At 35.0% G+C, this 26,544-nt stretch overlaps 1 long non-coding RNA gene across 2 annotated transcripts in view; it reads left to right on the forward strand.

Annotated features, from left to right (window-relative positions):
• The first annotated feature begins 2,159 nt into the window (after positions 1-2,159).
• Positions 2,160-26,544, forward strand: part of LOC139362222 (uncharacterized) — a 51,191-nt gene continuing 26,806 nt past the window's right edge. The window contains exon 1 of one of the 2 annotated variants that reach the window (XR_011620638.1): positions 2,160-2,275. This is a non-coding gene — a long non-coding RNA (uncharacterized lncRNA). Of the gene's footprint in view, positions 2,276-7,638; positions 7,774-26,544 lie in introns of those variants that run through there. The other variant, XR_011620639.1, reaches the window with a different exon arrangement.

Consider the following 26,544-nt stretch of genomic DNA (forward strand, 5'->3'; position numbering starts at 1 on the left):
ACATATTAATCAGTTTAACGTCTATGTCTATAACTCTATTATCTGGATTTCTTGTGAGCCTGTATCTATTATTTTGTTTTTGCCACTTGATTAATTGTTAAGGCTTGTCTTGTTTTATACTTGGTTATTATGATTTAAATGGCATACATTGCAAATAAAAATATAACTATAATTTAATGGTTGTATGAACCCATATTCCCCAAGAGACAATTTGTTTTTGCTTCTGATAGGCTGATAGGCTAGGGAAACCAGCCATTCCATTTAATTTTGATTTAACCAGGAAATAACATTATTCAAGGATGAACTTCAGTCCTTCTAAGGACAAGTCAAATTCCACTTCCCATATACTCCTGGCATTATCCCTTAGGAATCCTGACTGAATGCCTGAGATGTTTCTAGACTCTTCCTTCCTGAAGCATTGAACTTCAGTTTGTACCACTCTTCTCTTTGGCTTCATGAGTCTACCAAAAGCTCTTATCAGTTTCTCAGCCTGTGAGACACTGTATTAGTCTGTTCTTGCATTACTATAAAGAAATACCTGAGACTAGGTAGTTCATGAAGAAAAGAGGTTTAATTGGCTCACGGTTCTGCAGGCTGTACAGGAAGCATGGTGCAGTCACCTGCTTGGCTTTCTGGGGAGGCCTCAGGAAGCTTTTACTCATGGCAGAACGCGAAGTAGAAGCAAGCATCTCACATGTCAGAGCACAAGCAAAGGGTTCCAGGGGAGGGTATCACACACTTTTAAACAACCAGATCTCGTGAAAACTCACTATCAGAAGGACAGCACCAAGCCATGAGGGATCCTCACCCATGAACCACGTATCTCTCACCAGACCCACGTATCTCCCACCACACCCCACCTCCAACACTGGGGATTACAATTCAACATAAGATTTGAGTAGGGACACAGATCCGAACTATAGGAGATACCATTTTAAAAGTCAGCAACTACCTCAAGGGAAAAAGATAAACATAATGATAAGAAAGCCAAATTAAATTTCCGAAGTATAACAATGTAATACCTGAGATTAAAAATTTACTGGAGAGACTAAACTATAGACACAACAGAATAAAAGACCCGACAAAAAATATCCTTCAAAAATGTGTTTCTGTGTCTTTGATCATATTTCTATCTTTCTCCAGTGTCCAGGAACATCTAGATCATAGAGGTTCCTTCAGATGCATCCCTGGGGTGAGAATGTCCTGTATCAGACTGCCTACTGAAGTTCAACCTGTGCTTCAAGACAGATGTGATCCTGTGATGTTGAAGTCACTAAGATTGGGAGTTAGTTTGCTTTTTTGTTTATTTTTGCTTTTTACTGCAGTCTGTTCTATACTATCAGAACTATTTAAAACATTTTAACTTTGGAAAATCTTTAAATATAATTTTCCTTATAGTTTGTCAAATTAAATGGGAAAATGGATGGTTTATGTAAATATATGTGGAAGATACATGATAGTTTTCATCACACATTCATATTTTAAAAATCTTAGCAAAGCAGGACTAGGAGAAAGTTATTTCATATTTTGAAAGGTCCTAATAATACTTCTAATAAACATTTTAAATAAAATTTTTATTTTGGAACAGTTTTAGATTTTAAGAAAAATTATGAAGATAGTATGGAGAGTATGCCCCAGCTTCCCATATTACTAATATATTACATCAGTGTGGTACAGTAGTACAAATAATGAACCAATATTGGTATGTTGTTATGAATTAAAGCCCCCCCCCCTTTTTTTTTTTTTTCTGAGAGGGAGTCTCGCTCTGTCGCCCAGCGTGGAGTGCAGTGGCGCCATCTCTGCTCACTGCAAGCTCCGCCTCCATGGTTCACGCCATTCTCCTGCCTCAGCCTCCCAAGTTGCTGGGACTACAGGTGCCCACCACCACACCCGGCTACTATTATTATTATTATTATTATTATTATTATTATTATTTTGTATTTTTAGTAGAGACGGGGGTTTCACCGTGTTAGCCAGGATGGTCTGGATCTCCTGACCTCGTGATCCATCCGCCTCGGCCTCCGAAAGTGCTGGAATTACAGGCATGAGCCACCGCATCTGGCCCCCTACATTCCATTCTTAACTCAGATTTCCTTGATTGTTACCTCGTGCCCTTTTCTGTTCCAGGATCTTATTCAGAATACTACATTGCATTCAGGCTGGAGTGCAGTGGCACGATCTTAGCTCTCTGCAACTTCCGCCTCCCGGGTTCAAACGATTCTCCTGCCTCAGGCTCCCGAGTAGCTGGGACTACAGGCATGCACCACTACACCAGGTAATTTTTGTGTTTTTAGTAGAGACGGGGTTTTACCATGTTGGCCAGACTGGTCTGGAACTCCTGACCTCCAATGATCCACCAGCCTCGGCCTCATAAAAGTGCTGGGATTATAGGCACGAGCCACGGTGCCTGGCCAATCTTGACAGTTTTATTGAGTAGTGGTTAGACATTTTGCAGAGTATCTCTGTATTGGAATCTAGTTCATGTTTTTCTCATAATAGATAGGATTTTGTATTTTGGGGAGAAAAACATGATATATCCATCCCATTTTCATCACATCAGAGCATAAGACAAGGCTAATAACATCTTCATCTTAGAAGTGTTTCTTTCACTTGCCTTCTGTATATCACACTCTCTGATTTTTTTTTGTATGACTCTAGTAATACTTTATTGGTTTTGTTAAATACAATTTCCACCAATTTCTTAATTTTAGAGCATCTTATGGATCATTTTTTAAGCTTTTATCTACACTTCCTCAGTGATTTCTTCTGGTTTCACAATTTTAATTGCCATCTGCATACTGATGACAAGTAAATTTATATCTCTGATTCAGATTTGTCCACTAAACTTGATAACACTATATATAACTGCATACTTGATATCTTTACTTGGAAAATCTCAAAGTTGAAATGCTCAAAATAGAACTGCTTATTATTCCAATAGAACCTGTTTCACCTCCACACACTCTTCCTTTTCATTGTGCTTGATCATTCTAGCCCACCCGGGGAAAAAAACACAATCAATTAGAAAAACTTTATTTATCCTTAAAATATTTTATTTGAATCCCACATCTGAAACATCAGCAAAATTAGCTTTAATTACTTAATTTTTTACAAAATATAGATAGAACCTGAAAATTTCCCACTAACACACACTCCCACCTTTCTCCAAGGCACCGTTAGCTCTCACCCAGGTAACAGTGATAGCCTCCTTTCTCTCCCAGGTTACAGTGACAGCCTCCTGCTGTCATTATTGCCTTCCATAGAGTCTCACTGAAACACAGCAGCCAAAATAATTCTTTCAACATGTCAATGAGATCGAGTCACTGCTCTACTAAATACTCTCCAGTCGCTCCTCACCTGATTCAGAGGAAAGCCAGTGGTTTTCAATGACCTAGTACTTTCTGCACAATCCAAGTTCCAATCAAAACTCTGAGCTCATCATCCACACTGTCACGACACACTACTTCCAGTTACTCAAATATGCCAGTGTGCTCACGTCTCAGGGCATTATTACAGTTCCCTCTTTTTGAAACACTGTGCCCAAGTGTCATTGTCTCCTCAATTCCTATCCTGGTTTCTTAAACTTAAGAGAAAAAAATAAGGAAGTCCCTCAGACTCATGATCATATTTTAGTTTCGCTGGCCTGTCTCTTCTGCTAATATACCATATCCTGAACTTACTTATGTTTACCCTTTTTATCTTCCTATTAATAGATGATGAGTTTATGAAATTATGAGTCACTCAGTTCTTACAGCTACTGTAATACACTATATAGTTTTTGATATACCGTTGGGACCTTATAAAGGTTTGTGAATTAACTAGTTAATGAAAGACAAAAGAAATTAAATAGGCTGGACCCCTGAAAGCTTTGACAGGAGCAAGAAAACAGCATCCTCTTCAGATTTGAAGTATTTTAGTGTTATCTATTTAAATCAGCTAAATAATACAATAATAGAATCTATTTTGTTTCTAATTAGAGTCATGACTGAAAGCACTGCTATTCCCTAAAGGGGAAATTCCTTCATTTGCAGAAATAACAAAAGACTAAAAAATATAATTATGTAAGAACCCTAAAGTAATAAAACACATGGATAGAAGAATCAATTAGTAGGCAACATTTTTAAAAAATATATACACTAGTAAACCAATATGACCTTCAAAAGGTTAATGAAGAAAATAAGTAAGCACTGAACTTCTTTTGATAAGTAACATGGCTGGCCTCTAAAAAGTCATCTTTATTGTGAGAACAGCAACTGAAAATACCTCAGCAAAGAAATCTCAGGGGATTCTTCCACCAAAGATAGTGGAAACAAACTATTTGGGCCAGGGTTTGGACATGACTAGTTCAAAGTCAGTGAACTGTGGGTGGCATGCAGAAAATAGAGACTTTTCTTTGAGAGAATGTTATAAAAGTTATTCCAAACAGAGATGTACCTGTCATTGATTTCTTATACTGTAGTACAATAGAAATGAAAGAGTACAGTTTCTCTGTGGAAGATGAAAAACAGGAGTTTTCAAGCTGGCCCTTTTACCATTTCTAAAATCCTTCATGAGTAACTATAATTATTGCATTTCTCTTGTTAAAGGGTATTCCGTGAAAGAAACTATTAAATATTATGAGAATCAGTGCTACTGTTATCTATCATTTTTCCATCTTGTGGACAGTAAGATCTTAATCTTAGAAGACAAGATCTGGAAGTCACTTTACTTGAACTTTAAACTAAACAAACCTATTTATCTATTTGCCCAGTTCTAATGGTGACATTGTTGTGTAACACAATTTGTTAGAGATAAGTGAATCTCAGTGATCCTGTGAAACTAAAGACATATATAAAGTTAAACAGCAACAGTATTCTGATTGCAATTTATTTAAATAATTTTATTATTTACAAATGCATTCACTTATCTGCCCACATAGATAGTTATTTTTTAAATTGCCATCAAGAACAAGATATGTCGAGTATCCATTTCAACACACAGGATGATTTTATATATCTTTCATGGTTTATTGTTAAGAAAAAGTACTCATTAAAAAAAAAGTGAGGGAGTTAATTGTCTCCATTTCTTAGAGATATTAAAGGTAAAATATATATCCCTTGACTCAGTGTGCTTTGACTTTAAGTCTTGATTATGGGTGGATAGTGTATACTATAAATTCTGTTGGCAATTTCATATCTGTTTTCCACATCATCACACACAGATAACACAAAACAGAATGTACTACCGGTAACCGTGAGCCAGTTCTTCAAATGTTGACTCTGATTATCTCTCAGAATAAAATGTTATAAATGTTGAAAGCAGAAATATATACAAATAAAATAGACTTCTTTTATTTGTTACAGTCATACTTTAAAGTTGAATGTATTTTCATCAAATTAGGAAGATATGTTTTGGATATGTAGTTTTTGTAATACAAACAAAATTCTTTGGGTACACACTCAAACAGTAACACTGACGACTAAGAAAAACAGAAACCTGTTGCCATTAAGAAACTTCTGTGAATGCAAATCAGGAGAGATGAACCATTTGTTATATGTACCATGGAGAGGGGTTTCAAATAACACTTTATAATTTAAGAGTTATGAAAGTATCTTTTCTAAAAAACAAGTGCTGTTTTATGATTGAGCTACTTCTCACATGGGCAAGTCTGTATAGCAAGCCCTCACATACTAGATTCAGGGAGATAATAATTATGCTTCATGATTCACAAGAAAAATAGAGTCTATTTAAAATGAGGATTTAAAAGATGAAAGTTTAGTTTGTGTGCATGATTTAAATGTAAAACAATTTTTTTAACTTCTAGAAAATAGATAATCCCTAAAGATCCTATTGTCCCAGTGTGTATTTTCAGGGCCCCAAATTCTAATTTTCCTATATTAATACATTTATCTCTATAGGACTATAGTGTTTTGAGATACACACACTCATTATATATCCATTTTAAATAGTCATAGAAAAAGGCTATGTTAACATGTGATTTCTTTACATCATCTGGTTAATTAAGGTGTAATTCCATCGTGGCATGTATTCTTTCTCTAAGTTGTATGGTGTTGATAAATTACTTGCTGACTAACAAGTAATTCACCACCATACAAATATCATATATTTATATTGTTTACATAAATTGTCTCTGTCTCTTTGTCCCTTCTTCCCTCAACAGTTCAACAGGCTATATTTATTTTTATTTTTTATTTTATTTTATTTTATTTTATTTTTTTGAGATGGAGTCTCGTACTATCGCCTGGGCTGGAATACAAGAGCGTAATCTCGGCTAACTGCAACCTCCGCCTTCCGGGTTCAAGCAATTCTCCTGCCTCAGCCTCCCAAGTAGCTGGGATTACAGGTGCACACCACCACACTGGCTAATTTTTTGCATTTTTAGTAGAGATGGGGTTTCATTATATTGACCAGACATGTCTCGAACTCCTGACCTTGTGATCCACACGCCTTGATTTCCCAAAGTGTTGGGATTACAGGCGTGAACCACTGTGCCCGGCCTCAACAGGCTATGTTTTTTAAATGGAGTAATCCAACGATAAGAGGGGAGAAAAAAAGTTCAGTTTAGATTCCAGATGTAAGAATCAATGTTTAGATCCATTTCTCCAAAGTGCTACTTAAGTCAATAAGAAGCAAATACATCTTCCAGGTCAAAAATAAAAGAAAAAATATATGTTGCATGAATTGAAGGAGATTCTGATGAAATTCAAGCATTTCATTCCTGGCATATTAGTTTACTAGGGCTGCTGAAACAAAATCTCACCAACTGGGTGGTTTAAACAACAGAAATTTATTTCCTCACAATTCCTTAGGCTAGAAGACAGAGATGACAATGTTGGTAGGGTTGGTTTCTTCTGAAGCCTTTCTTTGTGGTTTGCAGATGACAATCTTTTCTCTGGGTCTTCAGAGGACCTTCCTTCTTATCTGTTATCTGTCTATATCGAAATATTCTCTCCTTATAAGGACATCAGTCATATAGGATTAGGACTCAACCCAAAGGACCTCATTTTAACTTAATTATCTCTTTATAGACCGTATCTCTAAATACAGTCATACGTGAGATACTGAGGGTTGGGACTTGTATTAGTCTGTTTTCATACTGCTATAAAGAACTACCCAAGTTCTTTATAGATTTATGATCTTTATTATAAAAGACTGAGTAATTTATAAAGGAAAGAGGTTTAATTGACTCCCAGTTCAGTATGACTGGAGAGGCCTCAGGAAACACACAATCATGGAGGAAGGCAAAGGGGTTTTTTGATATACTACTAGGTCCTGGTAAAGACAAAACACTGGACACCAAACGACCACTGAGCTACTTGACCATTAAAATCTGGTCTTGATTGACCCACGGTGGTATGCAGAATAGTGCCCCACCCAACCACCCAAAGATGCTCATGCCATAACTTTGGTACCCGTGAATATTTATCCTTATGTAGAAAAAGGGATTTCACATATATGGTTTCAATTACAGAACTTGAGATGGGGACACCATCCTAAAATATCATAGTGGGCCCAATCTAATCATGAGTTCCCAAAAGTGCAGGGCCTTTCCAGGCTGTGGCCAGAATGGCATATTATGTCGGAACAATGGTCAGTGAGTTGTGACCTCAGTGCACTGAGGATGGAGAAGATGGTCAGGAGCAAAAAAACATGGGAGGCCTCTAAAAGCCAGAAAAGGCAAGAGAACAGATGATCCTTTATAGCCTTCAGATAGAATGCAGCCCTGAAGACAGCTTGATTTTAGCTCTTGTCAGAATTCTGACCTGCTAAAATGTAAGATACCACATTCATGTTGTTTTATGCCATTGCGTTTGTAGTACTTTGTTATGGTAACAGTGAAAATTAAAGAAAGATTTTCATATGGGGATGGAGTGCTGCTGTACCAAATAGCTAAAATTGTAGAAGTAATTCTGAAATTGGCAGTAAGTAGAGGCTGGGTGAATTTTGAGAAGAAGGACAGAGAAAGCATAGATTGCCTTAAATATCCTGTTAGTAGAAGCATGGATGTTAATAATTCTGCTAGTGAGTATTCAGGCAGAAGCGAAGAACATGGTAAGGGCAACATAAATCTTCTTAGAGAATACAGTCAGTCTTGCATATCCAAGGGATCCACATCCATAATTCAATCAACATCAGATTTAAAATATTTTTAAAAAGTTAAAAATAACAATACCACAATAACAATAATACAAATACAATAATACAGTATAACAACTATTTACACAGCATTTACATTGTATCAAGTATTATAAGTAGTCTAGAGATAATTACTGTATACAGGAAGATGTGCATAGGTTATATGCAAACACTACACGTTTTTATGTACAGTACTTGAGCATTAACAGATTTAAGTATCTGTGTGGGATGCTGGAACCAATCCCCTGCTATGAGTGAGGAACAACACTACCTAAACTTTTGTGAACAAAATATGAGTAAAAGTACAAACATTAAAGTCACTGTTGGTGAGGGCTTCGGGAAAGAAAAATAGGAACACGCAACTAGAAATTGGAACAAAAAAGATTCTTGTTTCATAATGGCAGAAAGCTTAGTGTAATTGTGTCCTGCAGTCATTTGAAAATCAAAACTTGTAAATGGCAAAAATGAACAGTAAGCTGAAAAATTTTTGAGCAAAGTGTTGAAGGTACAGCCTGTTTTCTTTATGCCACTTATAGTAAAATGCAAAAGTAAAGAGATAAATTGAGGGATGGACTGTTTAATTAAAAGAAACACTGCACTCCAGCCTGGGCGGCAGAGTGAGACTCTGTCTCAAAAAAAAAAAAAAAAAAAAAAAAAGAAAGAAAATAAAAGAAAAAGAAGAAACCAAGGCTGGAAGACTTGGGAAATTATCAGTCTATCCATATTGCAAAATATGCTACATTTCACTCGCATGAAAGGTGCTTTAGAAGAAAAAGCCAAGGATGTGCCTGTAAAACCTCTGCTAATGCCTCAGAAAGTTTAAAAGTTTAAAGTATTCAGACATGTAAAGGCTCTTTAATATGATCCAGAATGTGATTATCCCATCCTCTCCATAAAATTACAGAGCATCTAGGGAGTTTAAGGGTGTTGCCCGTCAGCTATTTTAGCAAGAGCCAATAATACATATGGAATTATACTACATTGTATGCATGTATCAAACTATCACCAATACCCCATAAATACGTACAAATGTTATGTATCAATGAAGAAACAACAAAGAAGTGTGTTATTTAGGTCACTTAGTTTCTGGGGATTTCTTATGACAACAATGGAAAGCTACTATGCTCACCGAGTCATAAGGTTGGATGTGACCAACAATTACCCAACGCATGAAGGCTCATACAGTTTTTTTCTTCTTATGGAAGAAGTACACCCACTGGGATTAAGTACAAGTAGGATCAGAGTGCACAAGAAAGCTGCATGAATAGATATGCCTCACTGCTCTGTCACCCACCACCAGTCTTCTCAGCTTGCAACCGTAACTCTACAGAAAATCCGTACAGCTAGCTGAAGGAAGCGCTTTGGTTCACATGTGGGTTAGCTTTGTAGGTGGTGCAAGATAAAAAGTGAAATGCATCTGTACTATGTCTGCACTACAGAGGTTGCCTTTAAACAGAGCCATAAGAGAAAATGTTCTCAATGCCTAGAGCTTCAGGCAGTGCACCTGATCTGTCACTATGGGTGAAAAGATGAGTTATTTGATGTTATTATATATAGCTTATGCACAGTGGTTAATTTCCTGACCAGCTGGTCAAATGTGAAAGATAAAGGTTGTAAGATCAGAAATAATGAGTTCTAGTGATAGAGGCATGTAAATGGACACATGGCAGGAGACACAAAGTGTGGTGATTTTTATCGGCTATTAGTACTCCCCATAGGACATCTTCCATATTTAGGAAGAGGCCCTGAACAACAAAGTAGCTAAAGAGGTCTGGCCTGTTATCTTGAGCCAGTTTTTTTACACTAGCCATGGCAAAACTGCCACATGAGTGCATAAACATAGTGGCTTCAGTGGCAGGGACAGAGGCTGCTCATTGGCACAGCATAATAGACTCCTACTTACCAGACCTAATCTAGCTACTATCACATTGAAATGTCCAATCTGCCAGCCACAGACAACAAAATGATGTTCTGCATAACAGAACATCATTGTTTAAGGAGACCAGCTGGCCCTTTGGTTGCAAGTTGGTTATATTCCATCCAGAAGGATTAACTGTTACACACATACTTCAGCTAGCTATAATACGATACTATCTTAAAATGTAATCCTGAAAAAGAAGAGTTAAACAAAACGAAGTCTGGAATACATCTCTATAAAGATAAATTCAATTTACTTAGAGAAAATAATAATATAAGTTTTCAGGTAATGTACAAATAAAAATAAACCCATGTTTTCTCATAAGGGTAAGAGAATGGGAAACAAAACATGGAGAAAAGATACATTAAAAAAAAGTTGATAAAGTATCAATGATAGTGTGGCACGAACAGTGGAGTGTGATTAACTCAACCCTTTGCATATATCGTTCAAATTAGTGTTTAAAAAAGGTATGTCTAACTAAAATTTAAAATAAATATTTCATCTTTTATGTATATATTTCTTGTTGGATTAAATTACAGAACAGAAAGGCAAGTACATTAATGATTTAAGATACAAAGAACTAGGAAATGTAGCCAGGTGCTGTGGCTCATGCCTGTAATCCCAGCACTTTGAGAGGTGGAGATGGGTGCAGAGGGGAGCCTATTTTTGGTAGAGATGGGGTGTTGCCATGTTGCCTAGGCTGGCTTGAGCTCCTGGGCGACAGGAGCTATCTTAAAAATATATACTTCTGAGTAAAAGAATAGTTAAACAAAATAAAATTTCTACCAAAAAAAAAAAAAAAAAAAGAAAGAAATCTCTACAAAACACCGTCTCTGTAAAAAATACAAAAAACTATTAGCCAGGCCTCATGGTGCATCCCTATATTCCTGGAAGGATTCTTTGAGCCTTGGAGGTTGGGGCTGCAGTGAGCTGTGATGATGCCACTCACTCCATCCTGGCTGATAGAGACAGACCTGTCTCAGCAGGAAGGAAGGAAGGAGGAAAGGAAGGAAGGAAGGAAGGAAGGAAGGAAGGAAGGAAGGAAGGAAGGAAGGAAGGAAGGAAGGAAGGCAGGCAGGGAGGGAGGGAGGGAGGGAGGGAGGGAGGGAGGGAGGGAGGGAAATGTCACAAAGCCTGATTTTTATAGCTCTAGGTTTATTAATTTATTTCATGTGATCATATTAAATATCATAACCATATCTGTTCATTAATTTTGAAATCTCACTTATTAAAAAGATAATTATTCATTTAAAGTGGTATTTCCTCAAAGGTTTGTAAAGATTAAATGATTATTATATAAAGTATTTAGAAAAGGATATGCTATGAAAACCATATAGAAATGTTAGTTATCATTATTAGTGCACTGAATAAATCACAGTAAATTATAAAACAATTATAAAGTGGACATCTAAAGAAAGCTAATGACATGTATTTATTTTATTGCAAAAATACATGTATTCATGTTTTTAGCTTAGAAAAGCATACATAGTTTTTAGTAGTGTATATTTTTGTTATGAAAATAGCTTTCCTGCTTTGTGATAGATATTGCTTGGATTGGATATGTAGTGTCTTTCTACTAAGTATTTTTAATATGTATGCTAAATCATCAGCATTAAAACAAGAGTGATTATCTTTCAAAATTGGGCCTGTCATCCATACCCCAATTTATAATAAACTTCAACTCCTTGGCTTCCACCCTAAAGGGTCTCCATCCATATGAGAAGATTAGCCATATAATTTGTCATTCACATTAGAGCACTTTTGAGAATTCATAAATATACCTTGAAAAAGACATAGTTCATGACTATTCCAGGTAGAATAGGTCCTACAGTCATAAATATAGGCATAGAGTACACATTCTTTCCTGAGAGTGACCCTAAATCTGCATTAGTCAGCATCACTTTCTTGTAAACGTTATGCTCTGAGAAACTAGAACTTGACTCCACTTTGAATCCTTGCCTTTCTCTCCAGTTTTAATGCCACCACATTAATATGGGTGACCACTGCCACAGCCCTTAACTGTGCCTGCTTCTTTCAGCCTTCTTCCCACTGCATCATCCACACAACAGCAAAATCACACAAGTCAAGAGATCCTGTCACTGCCCATTAAACAAGCCTCAAGGACTCCTCATTGGCCTTAAAACAAAATCCAAAACTTTTAATCATGCTTTACAAAGCCTCACATGACCTGGTCCTTGACTATGGCTCCAATGTGACTCTCACTCGGAAGGCTTTATTTACCTTTCTTCTTTAAATCCCTTCAATTCACCAGGCTGTTGTCAAACTCAGAATCTATGGGACACAATAGGAGAAACAGAAGGAAGCACATAACAAGCCTGAGACTTTAATGTGTCTGTCTTGCTCAGGCAGATGAAGAAGGCAATAAATCAGTCAGGCTATAGAGGAACCGAAAAGTACATGCAATATGGTACTTTTCACTCTGAGTTCCAATACTAAGGAATATAGTTTGTTTTCAAAAATGCATACAACATTTATAAAACCTAACCAAACATTAAAACAAGGACAATCTTAACTCAAAATATAAACCACTAACTATGCATATGTTAATTTGGCCACAATGAAATTAAGTCCAAAATTAATAATAATATCAAAAATCAAATTGCCTGTTCTACCAGGAGACATAAAACAAACAATCACCACTACAAAATGTGATTTAAAAATATATTGGGTCAAAGGTGAAATATACACAGATATTGAAGAATTTTTATAAATTCACAATGATATCTTGATGTATCAAACTCTATACAATATGACTGAAGCTATGTTCAGAGAAAAGTTCATAGCCTTAACACCGTTATCAATAAATCATAAATGAAATTGATGCCTGCTTCCAAAAAGATAAAACTAAAAAAACAAAACAACCTAAAATAAAGAAAATCAAAGACATCAATAGAAGTATAAGCCAAACTTAGTGTGTTAGAAAAAAAGTAACAAAATAAATAAAGTATGCCTTGAAAAACAGCAAAAATACAACACTAAATAACCTGATTTTTTAAAAAAGAGAAAACACAAATACCAAAACAATAAATGAAGACAATTTGTTAAAAATCATTTTTGCAAATATATTTTAAAACCTGAATCACATTGGTAATTTTACAAGAAAATAAACTGTGTAAAAGTGGCATATCAAAAATAAGTGAAGAGGCAGTTTTTGGCACAGTAACAGAGAAGAAATTGCTCTTAGTTCAGAAAATGTAAATTACTACTTTCCTTAGAAAATATAGAGATTACTCAAGGGGAAAAAAGGGGGCCTTTACAAAAGTTTTCCAGATCTATATGAATTCACAGGGGGCTTTTAGAAACAGAGAGTCCTAAATTTATTTTAAACAATTCCCAAGAACAGAAAAAAAAAGTCATTCTCTATTCTGTTTTCAAAAAGAAAAACTTCAGGGTAACTTCTGAAGTAATTTTTAAAAAGAAGACGAGAAAATGACTTCAAGACCTGAAAACGATAATACAGTATGTTACAATTACAGGCCAATTTCACTTATGAATAGAAATAAAAATTTAAATACAGGATTATTAAATAGAATTCAACAGCACATTTTTACTTTGTACTGTAGGAAAAAACTTCTAGGGGAATTGGATGTGAAAAGTGTCCCTGGTCCTATGATCACAAAGGTTTGCAGCAAGGTAAAGACACAGAAGCAACAAACGCTTCCAGCCTCATCAAATGGTGCCCCATCTTCTGCATGGGGATACCCATTATTCCAAGCCTCTATTCGGGGGAAAGTGAGAGATGATGGTGGCGCCCAGGGTGCAGGGAACAAAGGGGACTGGACAGACAGAAAATACACATTGGGGTTATAAACTACAATTCTGAAGAGGTCCTTCTCCCCAGACACAACATAGAAAATGGTAATGAAAAAGATAAGGAAAATTAAAGAGATGAAATCAGAGATCATTAGAAAGCTTTACATACTGATACAGACACCCAGAAGCCTCAAAATCACAGGATGCAAAGGGAGAAAAGCAGTAATCGACCAACTGAGACTCAACTAAGCAGGACAGCAGAATAAAATCAGGCTCAAGTGCTAACTTCTGGCAGGTAGATCAGATAATCTGAATTATTGGTATTGTGTATGTGGTATAGGGTGGATTGTATGATTGATTGATTGTTACCTGCATAATTCTCCTTTTGGTAATTATGTTGAATTTTTTTTTTAAGTTTTTCTTTCTCAATACCACACCTTAAGGTTTTAGAAATTATTTCATATCTGATTAAGTAAAAAAATTTCAATAACTGCATTAGTAAATTGCTAATAAAAAATTAAATATAACTCTAAACAGTCAATAAACTATAAGTGCCTCTCAATAAAAGTACTATATAATTGTTTCTTAAAATTCTATGGCTGTCCTGTAGATGAATGTTTGATCATGTTTTTTAAAGAAACAAGAAAGTTGAATCAATTGCTCATTGTAGCTATAGCCTTGAAATGAGAATATATTATGTTTTTTCTTTTACTAAAAGGGATCTCCTCATGATAATTATTATTCCCAAACATCCCTTAGAGTCTTTATTTTTTATTTTATTTTTATTTTTATTTTTGGGACAGAGTCTTGTTCTATCACCCAGGCTGGAGTGCAGTGGTACAATATCAGCTCACTGCAACCTCTGCCTCCCAGGTTCAAGCAATCCTTGTGCTTCAGCCTCCCGAGTAGCTGGGAATACAGGCACCTGACACTGCACCCAGCTAATTTTTGTATTTTTAGTAGAGACAGGGTTTCATCATGTCGGCCAGGCTGGTCTTGACCTCCTGATCTCAGATGATCTGCCCAAAATGCTGGGATTACAGGCATGAGCCACCACTCCTAGCCTCCTTAGGGTCTTTAGAGAGGATGGCATTGATAGCTATGCCAAGTCAACTTTTTTCACCACTTGACTTAGGAAACAACTTTATATATCATCAAGAAACCTGACTTGTTGAAATGTACAGGCTCCTTCTCATCATAGAATCATTGGATTACCTTGTTATTCATAGTTCTCCCTTAACTGTAGAAATCGTATACTCCCTTAACACCACCAGTGGAATCATGAAGGTATCTAAAAGTAAACAGCTACTCATCCTGTGCTTGCTGACCTATTCTGCATTACTTGTCTGCAGTAGGGAATCCAGGAAAGTAGGATCTGAGCATGTGTTTCCTGAGCCCTTAAATGCTTATTTTGAGGGTTTTCTTCCTCTCTAAATCCTGGAAATAACGTATGGATAACTTCCATTGTCGTCATCAACACTTACTTTCCTTGTTTCCTTTCAATAGAGGTCTTTCTTGTACTGAAATTCCTTTGTGCTTTGGGAAGTCATTCACTTTCGTTAACCCACAATCACCATATTCTAGTGTGCTTTGGTCTTAATCAATTATTTGTACGCTGACAATTTTTATACAAAATATCACCATCCAGAATCCAGTTTGTTTTTCAACATATATTACTGTGATTATCATGGATTGGTAAAGAGATTATAAGAAAGTGTTTAATCTGTAGTTGATGACAAATTCTCAATCCATCTCAAATAAGCATGACTTTCTTACGAAATTCAAAAAGAAAATCAGAGGATAAAGTACCTTTTTATAAATGGCATGTTAATCATTTTATTATCAAAATATAAATATTTTACATGAAAAAAGCTCTGTTTGCAAACTTTACCACTGTACATAAACCAGTCCACACACATGAAAATGTATTTTTATGAATGTACATGTATTTTATATATATGTACATTTATCTTAATAAATACATAAAGCCACATTTGCAGCCTTATTATAAATAAATTTCGAAGATAAAGTCTAAGAATAGTCATTAAAATTATCATGCTAAAGGTCTGCTTTCATCAAATTTCATGAATATAAGATATATAATTCAAACAGATTAGATTTAAAGATTGCTATTTCTAAAATTTTTAAACAAACACAAATTAACTATGTGGAAAATTACGAACACACAAACACACACACACACAGGTGCACGTACACACATAATTGGGAAAGTCACATCTCTCCTACTATAAAAAAACTGTCATTTTTACAAGTAGATTTCTACATTTAAGAATCAATGGAAATTTTGTTCTCACCTCCTGACAGGATTTTAAGATCATAACACTCGGTAACTTTTTATGTCAACAGTAAAACTGCAGAGAAAATAAGAAATTAAAAAAGATGAGAGAGTTTCTTCTTAGGCCAAATATTTCTGCCTGTCTGAGAGGAAAGTTGATAAATCATATAATTAGGTGTTGTTTATGCCTTATTAATTAGATGTTAAACAAAGTGTCAGTTTATATTTTCATCATACACAAATCTGGAAGAACAGGACAGTTTGATATAATATACTAATAATATCAAAAATATTAAATTGTACCAATATAATAAAACAACTAATACATCTCAAACTATTCAAATTCTACTAAATTTCTTTACTTAGAATTCGTTTCTTTTTTTTTTTTTTTTTTTTTTTTAAGTAGGAAACCAAGTGACACAACAGGTCCTTATTGAAGTGTATGTCTAAAACCATTCAGTTTCTGTTTCTAAGCAGGATAGAGCAACAGAGACCAGACTTGTCTTAAAGCTTTAAAAAAAAAAAAAAAAAGTAGACAGGGCTGGGCGCAGTGGCTCACGCCTGTAATCCCAGCACTTCGGGAGGCCGAGGTGGGCAGATCACGAGGTCAGGAGATCAAGACCATCCTGGCTAACATGGTGAAACCCCATCTCTACAAAAAATACAAAAAAAATTAGCCGGGTGTGGTGGCGGGCGCCTGTAGTCCTAGCTACTGGGGAGGCTGAGGCAGGAGAATGGCGTGAACCCAGGAGGCGGAGGTTGCAGTCAGCCGAGATATCAGTATGTAGTTGGTGACGAGATACACAGAAAAGAGTGAGTTCATATAGAAAGAGAAAACAGAAGACTGCCAAAGTAGTAAGACCCCTGGAATATTCTAATATTTTTAAAGGAAGTCTACAAATAAGACGGAGAAGGATAGATAGTGAGATCAAGGGGAATTCTGAAGATGGTATTTCCCCAAAACAAAAAATACATAGTAAGTACTAATAAGAAAGAGGATCAAGTCTATCACAACTAAAGCTACTGAATGGTAGAGTAAAAGAAAAAGAGAAATTAATCAACACTTTATGATCACCTTAATTAATAGCAATACAGTGGGGTTGTAGAGACAATCACACAACCAGAATAAAATGAGAAAAGCATAGCCATGAACAAGCAGAAAAATACAAAAGAATGAGTTTAGACAACTATGCCCAAAAAAGGTGAAAATCATGGAATAAACTTATCTTTAAATGTTAGTTACATTTTCCAATAATTTCCAATATTTTAAAATGTTACTTTATTTCTTATAATATTGTTTTTAGCTTCCAGACACCTTTTAAATTGTGGCACCTCTAAATTTAAAACCAACGTTCCAGTTGTTTATTGAAAAAGAATGCAGTAGATATACCATATGTCTACTGTTTAGAGATTTTGGTGGCATACTGTAGCACATCTGCTTTCAGGTACCCTGCATTTTGAGAAGTTTCTCTGTAAAGCAGACAAGAAACTTTTGGATCGGGCAGCATTTGGATCGGGTATGGAAGTCAAAGAACTTTCTTCTTGATTTTTTTACATCATTTTTACTTTTTATCCCTGAGTGGATAAAATAACTGCACTTGAATTCATTCCTTAAGGATACAGATAGTAATATAGAGAAAAAGAGATACAATTGCTAGCGCTTCATTCGAAAGGCAAGACTAAAAGGAAAAAGGGGTATTAGTAGTGAGGGAGGGCTTAGCTCTTAAAGGAAACAGGGAAGTATCCTCCACTTTAACATGAAGAAAATATATGGTCACAAATTTAGCTAGATTGATGAAACTGATAGTGAGTTAAGGAGATACTTCTCTCAATATCACATCAATGTTCTTATGACTTTTATGTTGGCGTCACCATATGAGAGGGAGTGGAAGGAAGTGAGGATTTGACTCAGGAAATTATGAGTATGCTACCTGAGACAGAGTATAACGGTTAATTTTGAATGTCATCTTAATTGGACTGAAGGATGCAAAGTATTATTCCTGGGTGTGTCTGTGAGGGTATTGCCAAAGGAGATTAACATTTGAGTCAGTGGACTGGGAAAGGCAGATCAACCCTCAGTATGAGTGTGCACCATCCAATCAGCTACCAGCATGGCTAGAATAAAGCAGGCAGAAGAGGTGGAGAGATTAGACTGGCTTAGCCTCCCAGCCTACATCTTTCTCTCATGCTGGATGCTTTCTACACTTGAACATTGAACTCCAAGTTCTTCAGCTTTGGGACTTGGACTGGCTTCCTTGCTCCTCAGCTTGCAGATGAACTATTGAGGGACCTTGTGATCATGTGAGTTAATACTTAATAAACTCCCCTTTATATATGCCTCTATTCCATTAATTCTGTCCCTCTGGAGAACCCTGACTAATACAGGGAGGAATTGGTTTATGTATAGGGAAGAATGGTAGTATTGACTGGCATTATTGAGTTTGTATTTGACATTTGTTACCACTAGTTAGAAAAGAATTCAGTCATCACTCTTGTATAGTTTTTTTTTTCCCCCTCTACAATATTCAAAAATATAGATCCAGGAACATAATACAAAAGTAATTTAGTAAAGCCATAATTGGAGTTTTTAAAGGGAAGTAATTTGGAAAACAAAGGTAAATGAGTTAAGGGAACTCATCAAGAACATTAAGTTGTTGATACATTGAAGTTACATGTAGAAGAAGGAAAGGGATTAATAGACTAAAACATAATTAATATGAACACGAAAATAAAATAAATTTTGATAAGTCAGATGATTCTTGGTTAAGGCAAAACACAGCAAGTGAACTGATAGATGGAGATGGTGAGTAGGGATTGGGATGTTTGAAAATGGGTTTAGATTTTTGTGATCATAAATTACGGTGCCAGACTATAGAAATGGTGGCTGAGGTAAAATTAAAAATAAAAAAAAAGAAGAAAAGAAGAAAAAATCACTGTTGGAGCTAAAGAGTATAAGTACAGGGGGATCAGAGTTTTGGGTGTATCTACCATTTACCTGGATGCTGAAACAGCCAACAAAGGATAGGCAGACAAGTGAGGAGGAAGACAACGAGTCAAGTGATGAAAAAAATGGGAGGAGTGGGCTGAGCGTCAGTAGTAACAGCAACTAGGAAGAAGTGGGAAAGTCTGACTGCATATATATCATAGAACTTGAGCTTCCGAGGAAGTACAAAGAAGAGTTTGATCAGCATCAGCACACAAGGAGTACATTGACCTTGCATAAGTGGAGGGTAGCAGAAAAAAAAACAGCCTGCTTTGTAAGGTCTTTGGGGAAAATCAGTGTTAATAGGAGCTAGCCAGGTTTCACAGAGCAAGAAGATAAAGGAAACCTGCAGAGAAAAGAGTGTATTGATCACTGCATAAATGCTGCTATTTCAAGGTTGAAATATTTACGTAGGGCCATATATTTGGCAAGTAATCTCAACGGTTATTAAATATACTTTATTAAATCCACATTAATCTCTCTTTTTCATTCAAATAAAGGTTCTTCACTATCGATTAAAAATAATTATTTACATAAATAACTAGATAAACTGATTGTTTTCTGAATTACCTAGTCAGTTGAGATAATTTCCAAAAGGAGTTGTTATAAAACAAGTTGGTAATTAGTATAATTCTCATGTAGCATAACCAGAATGAATTTTGACTGGATGTTTCATACATGAAAGTAAAATCTAGGCAAGAGAACCAGAATGCTATAACCATACAAGCCATCATATAAGGAAGCCCATCTATTCAGTGTAGAAAACTTGTAATGGGAATACTTTAAATCTGCCCATTTCCAAGCCAACATTCCACTCTGCCATAAGAAGCCCAGTCTGTTATCAGCGGGCTATCCTCTGTAAGTTTATTTCATGGGCTTCCTTTGAATGAAAGTCGTTTTTTACTCACCTTCTCCAATTTTTCTCTTCCCATCATCTATTAAGGCCTCTCTACGACACTGAAGACATGCTTATTGCTAAACCCGGTTTTCAATTCTCTTCCATATCGAACTATATAGTTCTTCCTTGAGAGATCAATTGGCAAAGATGACCACTCCGTTCGTAAAATACTTTCTTTGCTTGGCCTCTAGTATATCACCCTCTTTTTAATTCTACATCTAGATCTGTGGCTGTTATTTCTTACTCTCTTTTACAAATTCTTCCTCATCTTTATGAACTTAAATGTTGGACTTCCTTCCACTGTGTATTTTCTAAGTCATCTTGTCTAATCTCTAGTTTTACATACCCTAATATTCATATTATTGTATGTAATAGCTACTCAACATCACCACTTGTACATACATATAATAAGCAGCTTCAATTTAATATTTTACAAAGAGAATAATTGATATTCTTACAAAATAAATAAATTTTGCCCATCTTATTGCCCTCCTTATCTTAGTAAATAGTAATTCATTTTTTCTAGCTTCTCAGGCAATAAATCTTAATTAAACACCTTGTATCCAATCTACCAATAACTTTTTATTGGATATATTTACATATTACATACAGAATCCTACCATACTATTTTCTAATGTTCAGTTTCTAACCATCATTACTTCTATTAAAATAATAGTGACATAAAATGGTATCCTCAAGAATTTGTTTATCCAACTTTACTTTCAATACAAGGCTTATCACTAAGTCTTGTATCTTACATCTTAGTATCTTATCTCTTACATCTTAGTAACTTGTGTCTTACAACTTAGTATTTTGCATCTTAGTATCTTACCTTATCTTACATCTTAGTAACTTATATCTTAGTATCTTACCGTATCTTGGTAAGTATCTTGTATTTCAGCAGAGGTCTGAAAGAAGTAAAACAGCAAGCTATGACTATCTTCACTATATAACCATATAGTTTGTTGTTGTTGTTACCCAGGAGTAAATTATGAGAGCTCGGTTTTAAAAGACATTTTTTGAAAAGGTGGTATGTCTCAGAAGGATCCATAGCCAAGGTTCTTATCCCTGGTAAGGATATTCTTTCCTTACTTACTTAGTCATTACTTACTAACTTATTTAGTCATTATTCCCTGAATATGGCATATATTGCATCATCATAATCACAGGTTTTGGAGAATTTGATGCAATGAGTTAGTAAATGCAAAAACACATACAATTCTTGATTCATATTAACTAAATTCATATTAAATAAATGCTATAAGAGCTGTTTTATTTTCATTAAAGCAAATATTTACATATATATTTTGTGAATATAATTGTATTTTAAAGAATGAACAACTGGAATTCAGGATCAGAATTTATAAGATATGTTCATCAAAGCTGTCATTGCATTTTATGCTGCCTCACAGCAGGACAGTCAAGTCGAAGAACTACATTTTATTTCTATTGAGTTATTGCTATCATTATGTAGTTATCCCCAGGATGACACAATTCCATTATAGCAGCCTTTGTATGACTGGTGTAGTCAGTTAATGTAACCTCATAAATTTATTAAAAGCCAAAATGAGGGCTCTTGTTTTTCCAGTGTGTTTATCAAACAATGAGTTCATATTGTGGGCTCTAAAAATCTTGCTTTAAAGTAATTAAAAGCAGTACTTATGTCACCCAAAGGCGATTGCTACTTATTTATTTATTGTTTTATAATTTACTTTCATTAGTTCAGAGTGACGGGGCTAACTATAGAACAAGTGTCAGGTTATTAGGATGTTATGACTGCTGACCACGTGAACTCACATATTCAGTGAAGTGTAAATTTCGACATTTAGATAGTATAACCATTTAAAAGTTATTAACAGAAGTTGTATAGACCACAAACAAAAGAAAAGAACACAACTAAATTTGGTCAGACTTATTTTGTGCTTATTTTGTTTTTGTTGTTGTTGTTGTGTTTTTAATTTATATTCTGTGGGTACATGGGCAGGCTTGTTAAATGGATAAATTATGAAGTGATGAAGTTTGGACTCCTAGTGAACACATCAAACAAAATATGAGCATTGTATCAAATAGGTAATTTTTCAACACGCACTCTATGCTCACCCTCCGCTGTTCTGGAATCCCCATTTCTATCATTGTCACCATTATGCCCACATGTACCCATTGGTTATTTCTCACACATAAGTGAGAATATACAATATGTATTTTTTTTTTTTGCTTTTGAGTTATTTCACTTAGGATAATGGCCTCTAGCTCAATAAATGTTGCTGTAAAAGACATAATTTCATTCTTTTTTATGGCTGCATAGTATTCTATGTTGTATATACTATGTCACACTTTATGCAATTACTTTTTGATGGATAATTAGATTGACTCCATGTTTTTACTATTGTGAATAGTGTCACAACAAACATACGAGTGTGGGTGTATTTTTTATATAATAATTTCCCTTAGGTAGATCCTCAACAGTGGGATTGCTAGGTTGAATGCTGGCTCTATTTTTAGTTCTTTGAGAAACTTCCATGTTGTTTTTCATAGAGTTTGCACTAATCTACATTTCCAACAACAGTGGATAAGTATTTTCTTTCCTCTGCATTCTCATCAACATCTGTTGTTTATTGACAATTAAATGAAAGTCATTCTGACTGGTAAAAGATGGTATCTCATTGTGCTTTAATTTGGATTTCTCTAATAGTTTTTGATATTGAAACTTTTTTAGTATGTTTGTTGGCTGGCCACTGTATGTCTTTTGAGAAATGTCTGTTCATGTCTTTTGCCCACTTTTTAATGGGATGATTTGTTTTTACCTTGTAGAGTTGTTTGAGTTGCTTATGGATTCTGAATATTAGTCCTTTGTTGTATGCATGCTTTGCAAATATTTTCTCCCATTTTGTAGGATATCTCTTTATACTGGTGATTATTTATTTTGTTATGCAGGAGCTTTTTAGTATAAGTCCCATTTATCCATTTTTGTCTTTGTTGTACTTTCTTTTGAAATCAGTCATAAATTCTTTGCTTAGCTCAATGTTCAGAAGAGTTTCCCTAGGTTTTCCTCCAGGATTTTTATTGTTTTAGGCCTTATATTTAAGTCTTTAATTCATTTTGAGTTAATTTTTGTATATAATGACAGATAGGAGTCTGCTTCATTCTTCTCCACTCTCACTACCCCTATTAGCATAGTCCTGGAACTCCTAGCCAGAGAAATCAGGCAAGATACAGAAATAAAACACATCCAAATTGAAAAAAAGAAAGCAAATTATCTCTCTTTGCTGATGGCATGATCTTATATCTAGCAAACCTTAAAGATTCCTCTGAAAGACTACTAGACTTGATCAATGACTTCAGTATGGTTTCAGGACATAATACCAGTGAACAAAAATTTAGTAGAGTTGCTCTAAACCAATAGCATTTAAGCTGAGATCCAAATCAAGAACTCAATCTCATTTACAATGGCCACAAAAATAAATAATTAAATAAATAAAAATACCTGGGAATACATTTAACTAAAAATGTGAAAGATCTCTGTAAAAGAACTAAAATGCACTGATGAAATAAATAATAATGACACAAATAAATGGAGAACTAGCCCACCTCATGGATTGGAAATTCAATATCATTAAAATGTCCATATTGTTCAAAGCAATCTACCCATTCAATGCAATTCGTATCAAATTGCCAACATCAGTTTTCACAGAATTAGAAGTAACCATCCACAAATTTGTATGGAGCCAAAAAAAAAAAAAAAAAAAAATCCCAAAAGCCAAATTAATTCTAAGCAAAAAGAACAAAGTTAGGGGCATTGCATTAATTGAGGTATCATATTACCATTTTTTCACAAGCGCAGATATTATTCAAATTATACTACAAGGCTATAGTTTTGGTTACTACCAAAACAGCATGGTTCAAGGACAAAAATAGATACATAGATAAATGGAACAGAATAGAGAACCCAAAAATAAAGCCATATCTCTACAACCAACTTATCTGTGGGAAAGTTGACAAAAATAAACAATGGGGAAAGGATACCCTATACAATATATGGCGTTGGGAAAATTGAATAGTCATATGCATAAGAATGAAGCTGGACCCCTATCTCTTACCATATTTTTAAATATCTTTTAGGGAAAAAAACCAACCAACCAACAAACTGAGCCTGAAACTGATAACACAGATACATACAGCATCATATTTAAGTAACCAATCTGAATTATTGCAGTGGAGATGTTTTATTGGTCAAAGTAACTAACCCTTTATTTAGAGTCATCTGATAATATGTCTATATATGCATAAAACCAAATCAAAAAGTCATCTATGAATGTATACCTGTATCTCTGTGTGTCTGTATTATATCTTGGAAGATTAATTTCTTGTTCTGAAATTTAAGCTTTAGCAATCACTAAATAAAGGTCCATCTGAAAGTTAAAATAAATGCACGCTCCCTAACTAACTTCAGGAAATTAGGGATACATTTATATGTATATATTGTTTTGCAAACTAGATATTAATTTTCAAAAAGTTTATACACAGATGTGTGTGAATATAAAAATACTCAAATACTGACTATTGATACTTCATCTTATCTAAATATTAACTGAAGAGAACCATTATTTTGTTCTTTAAACACACATGAACTAAATACCTATAAATTCCATAATTATAGAGTTTCTGGGCATTCAATAAAAATATGCAAAATATAATATCCAGGTAGATTATAGCATTATATTAATAAAGTAATAAGTGAACTAGGTACTAAAATTAAATTATGTGCTAGGTACTATGGTAAATTTATTACGTGTGTTATTGATATACAACTGCTACATAATTGATGAAATTAAGTTATGTCCCATAATTTGGAGATGATTTAACTGAATGAGCAATAAAGTAACTCCTCCATTTCACACAGCTTGTAATTGTCAGAGCTGAGATACGAATGACACAGTTTGGCTCTAGATCCAGATGTCTTAACTGCTATATTTTGTTGTGCCTCTAGAGACCTACAGACAAAAAATTTCTCTAAAAGTTCATGACAGATTCCATGATAACTATGTAAAAGGACCAGTATTAAAAAGTGGATAAAGCAAGGCAAGAAGTCAAATCTACTCTCTTAACTTGAATGAAGCAAGTCGAGAGAGTTTATGTAGGATACCACCCAGTTACTGGATTTTGAAAAATTAGTCAGTGTCCATGAAATAGGTGAATCAGCTGGTCAAGAAGCGGTACCGAAGTAAAGAATTCAGGTATAAAATATTCTAGCATTATGAAAGAATGTCAGGAAGTTCAGTAAGGCTAGAGGATATGATGCTATTAAGGTGGAGGAGGAAGAAGGAGGAGAGAGAAGTTTGAGGAAAAAAGGCAAAACGTTAAACCACTTTATATTCTTACACTTCCATATAACACATATAGAAGATAATTCTAGGAGAAACCCCAAGAAACCCAAAGTTGATTTATTCTAAAACAAACAAACCAAAAAACAATTTTTGAGGAGCTTTTAATGCTTATTTTCAGGCTAAAAATGTATGCAAATTTTAAAATGATGAGGTTATGTAAAGAAAACTATCAAATGTATAATAATGCTCAAGTATGACAAACAAAATTTGGAAAAATATTGAGAAATTAAATTGATGTACAAAATAAGGAGCTTAACCTTTATCTGATGAATAGTTTAGAGCAGTTGAAAGATTAAAAGCATTTTTGTGTTAGAATTTTTATCTTGGAAATATTCGCTTAGCCCGAGTTTAAGGAGAATTGGGTTCCTGGTAAAGTGTTGGAAGGTAGGCAAAATATACTGCTGAGGATGGCTGGCCTTGGTGGCTCACACCTGTAATCCCAGCACTTTGGGGGGCTGAGGCAGGTAGATCACAAGGTCAGGAGTTCAAGACCAGCCTGGCCAAGATGGTGAAACCGCGTCTCTACTAAAAATACACAAAAAAAACTGGCCAGACGCAGTGGCAGGTGCCTGTAATCCCAGCTACTTGGGAAGCCGAGGCAGGAGAATCGCTTGAACTCGGAGGGCGGAGGTTGCAGTGAACCGAGATTGTGCCACTGCACTCCAGTCTGGGTGACAGGGTGAGACTCCATCAGAAAGAAAAGAAAGAAAGAGAAAGAAAGAAAGAAAGAAAGAAAGAAAGAAAGAAAGAAAGAAAGAAAGAAAGAAAGAAAGAAAGAAAGAAAGAAAGAAAGAAAGAAAGAAAGAAAGAAAGAAAGAAAGAAAGAAAGAAAGAAAGAAAGAAAGAAAGAAAGAAAGAAAGAAAGAAAGAGAGAAAGAAAGAGAGAGAGAGAGAGAGAGAGAGAGAGAGAGAGAGAGAGAGGAAGGAAGGAAGGAAGGAAGGAAGGAAGGAAGGAAGGAAGGAAGGAAGGAAGGAAGGAAGGAAGGAAGGAAGGAAGGAAGGAAAAGAAAGAAAGAAAGAAACTGCTGCGGATGACCCAGGTGACTGGTGATTCTGGCTTGGGAAAAATGGGGGCTACTAGTACCAGCCAATGAAATGCAGAACAACAGTTGTTTTGTTTGTTATGTTGTATTTTGAATTTGACGGGAGGAGGTT

Source organism: Macaca nemestrina, chromosome 3 (genome assembly GCF_043159975.1).
Source record: "Macaca nemestrina isolate mMacNem1 chromosome 3, mMacNem.hap1, whole genome shotgun sequence".
In the NCBI taxonomy this organism is placed as follows: domain Eukaryota; kingdom Metazoa; phylum Chordata; class Mammalia; order Primates; family Cercopithecidae; genus Macaca; species Macaca nemestrina.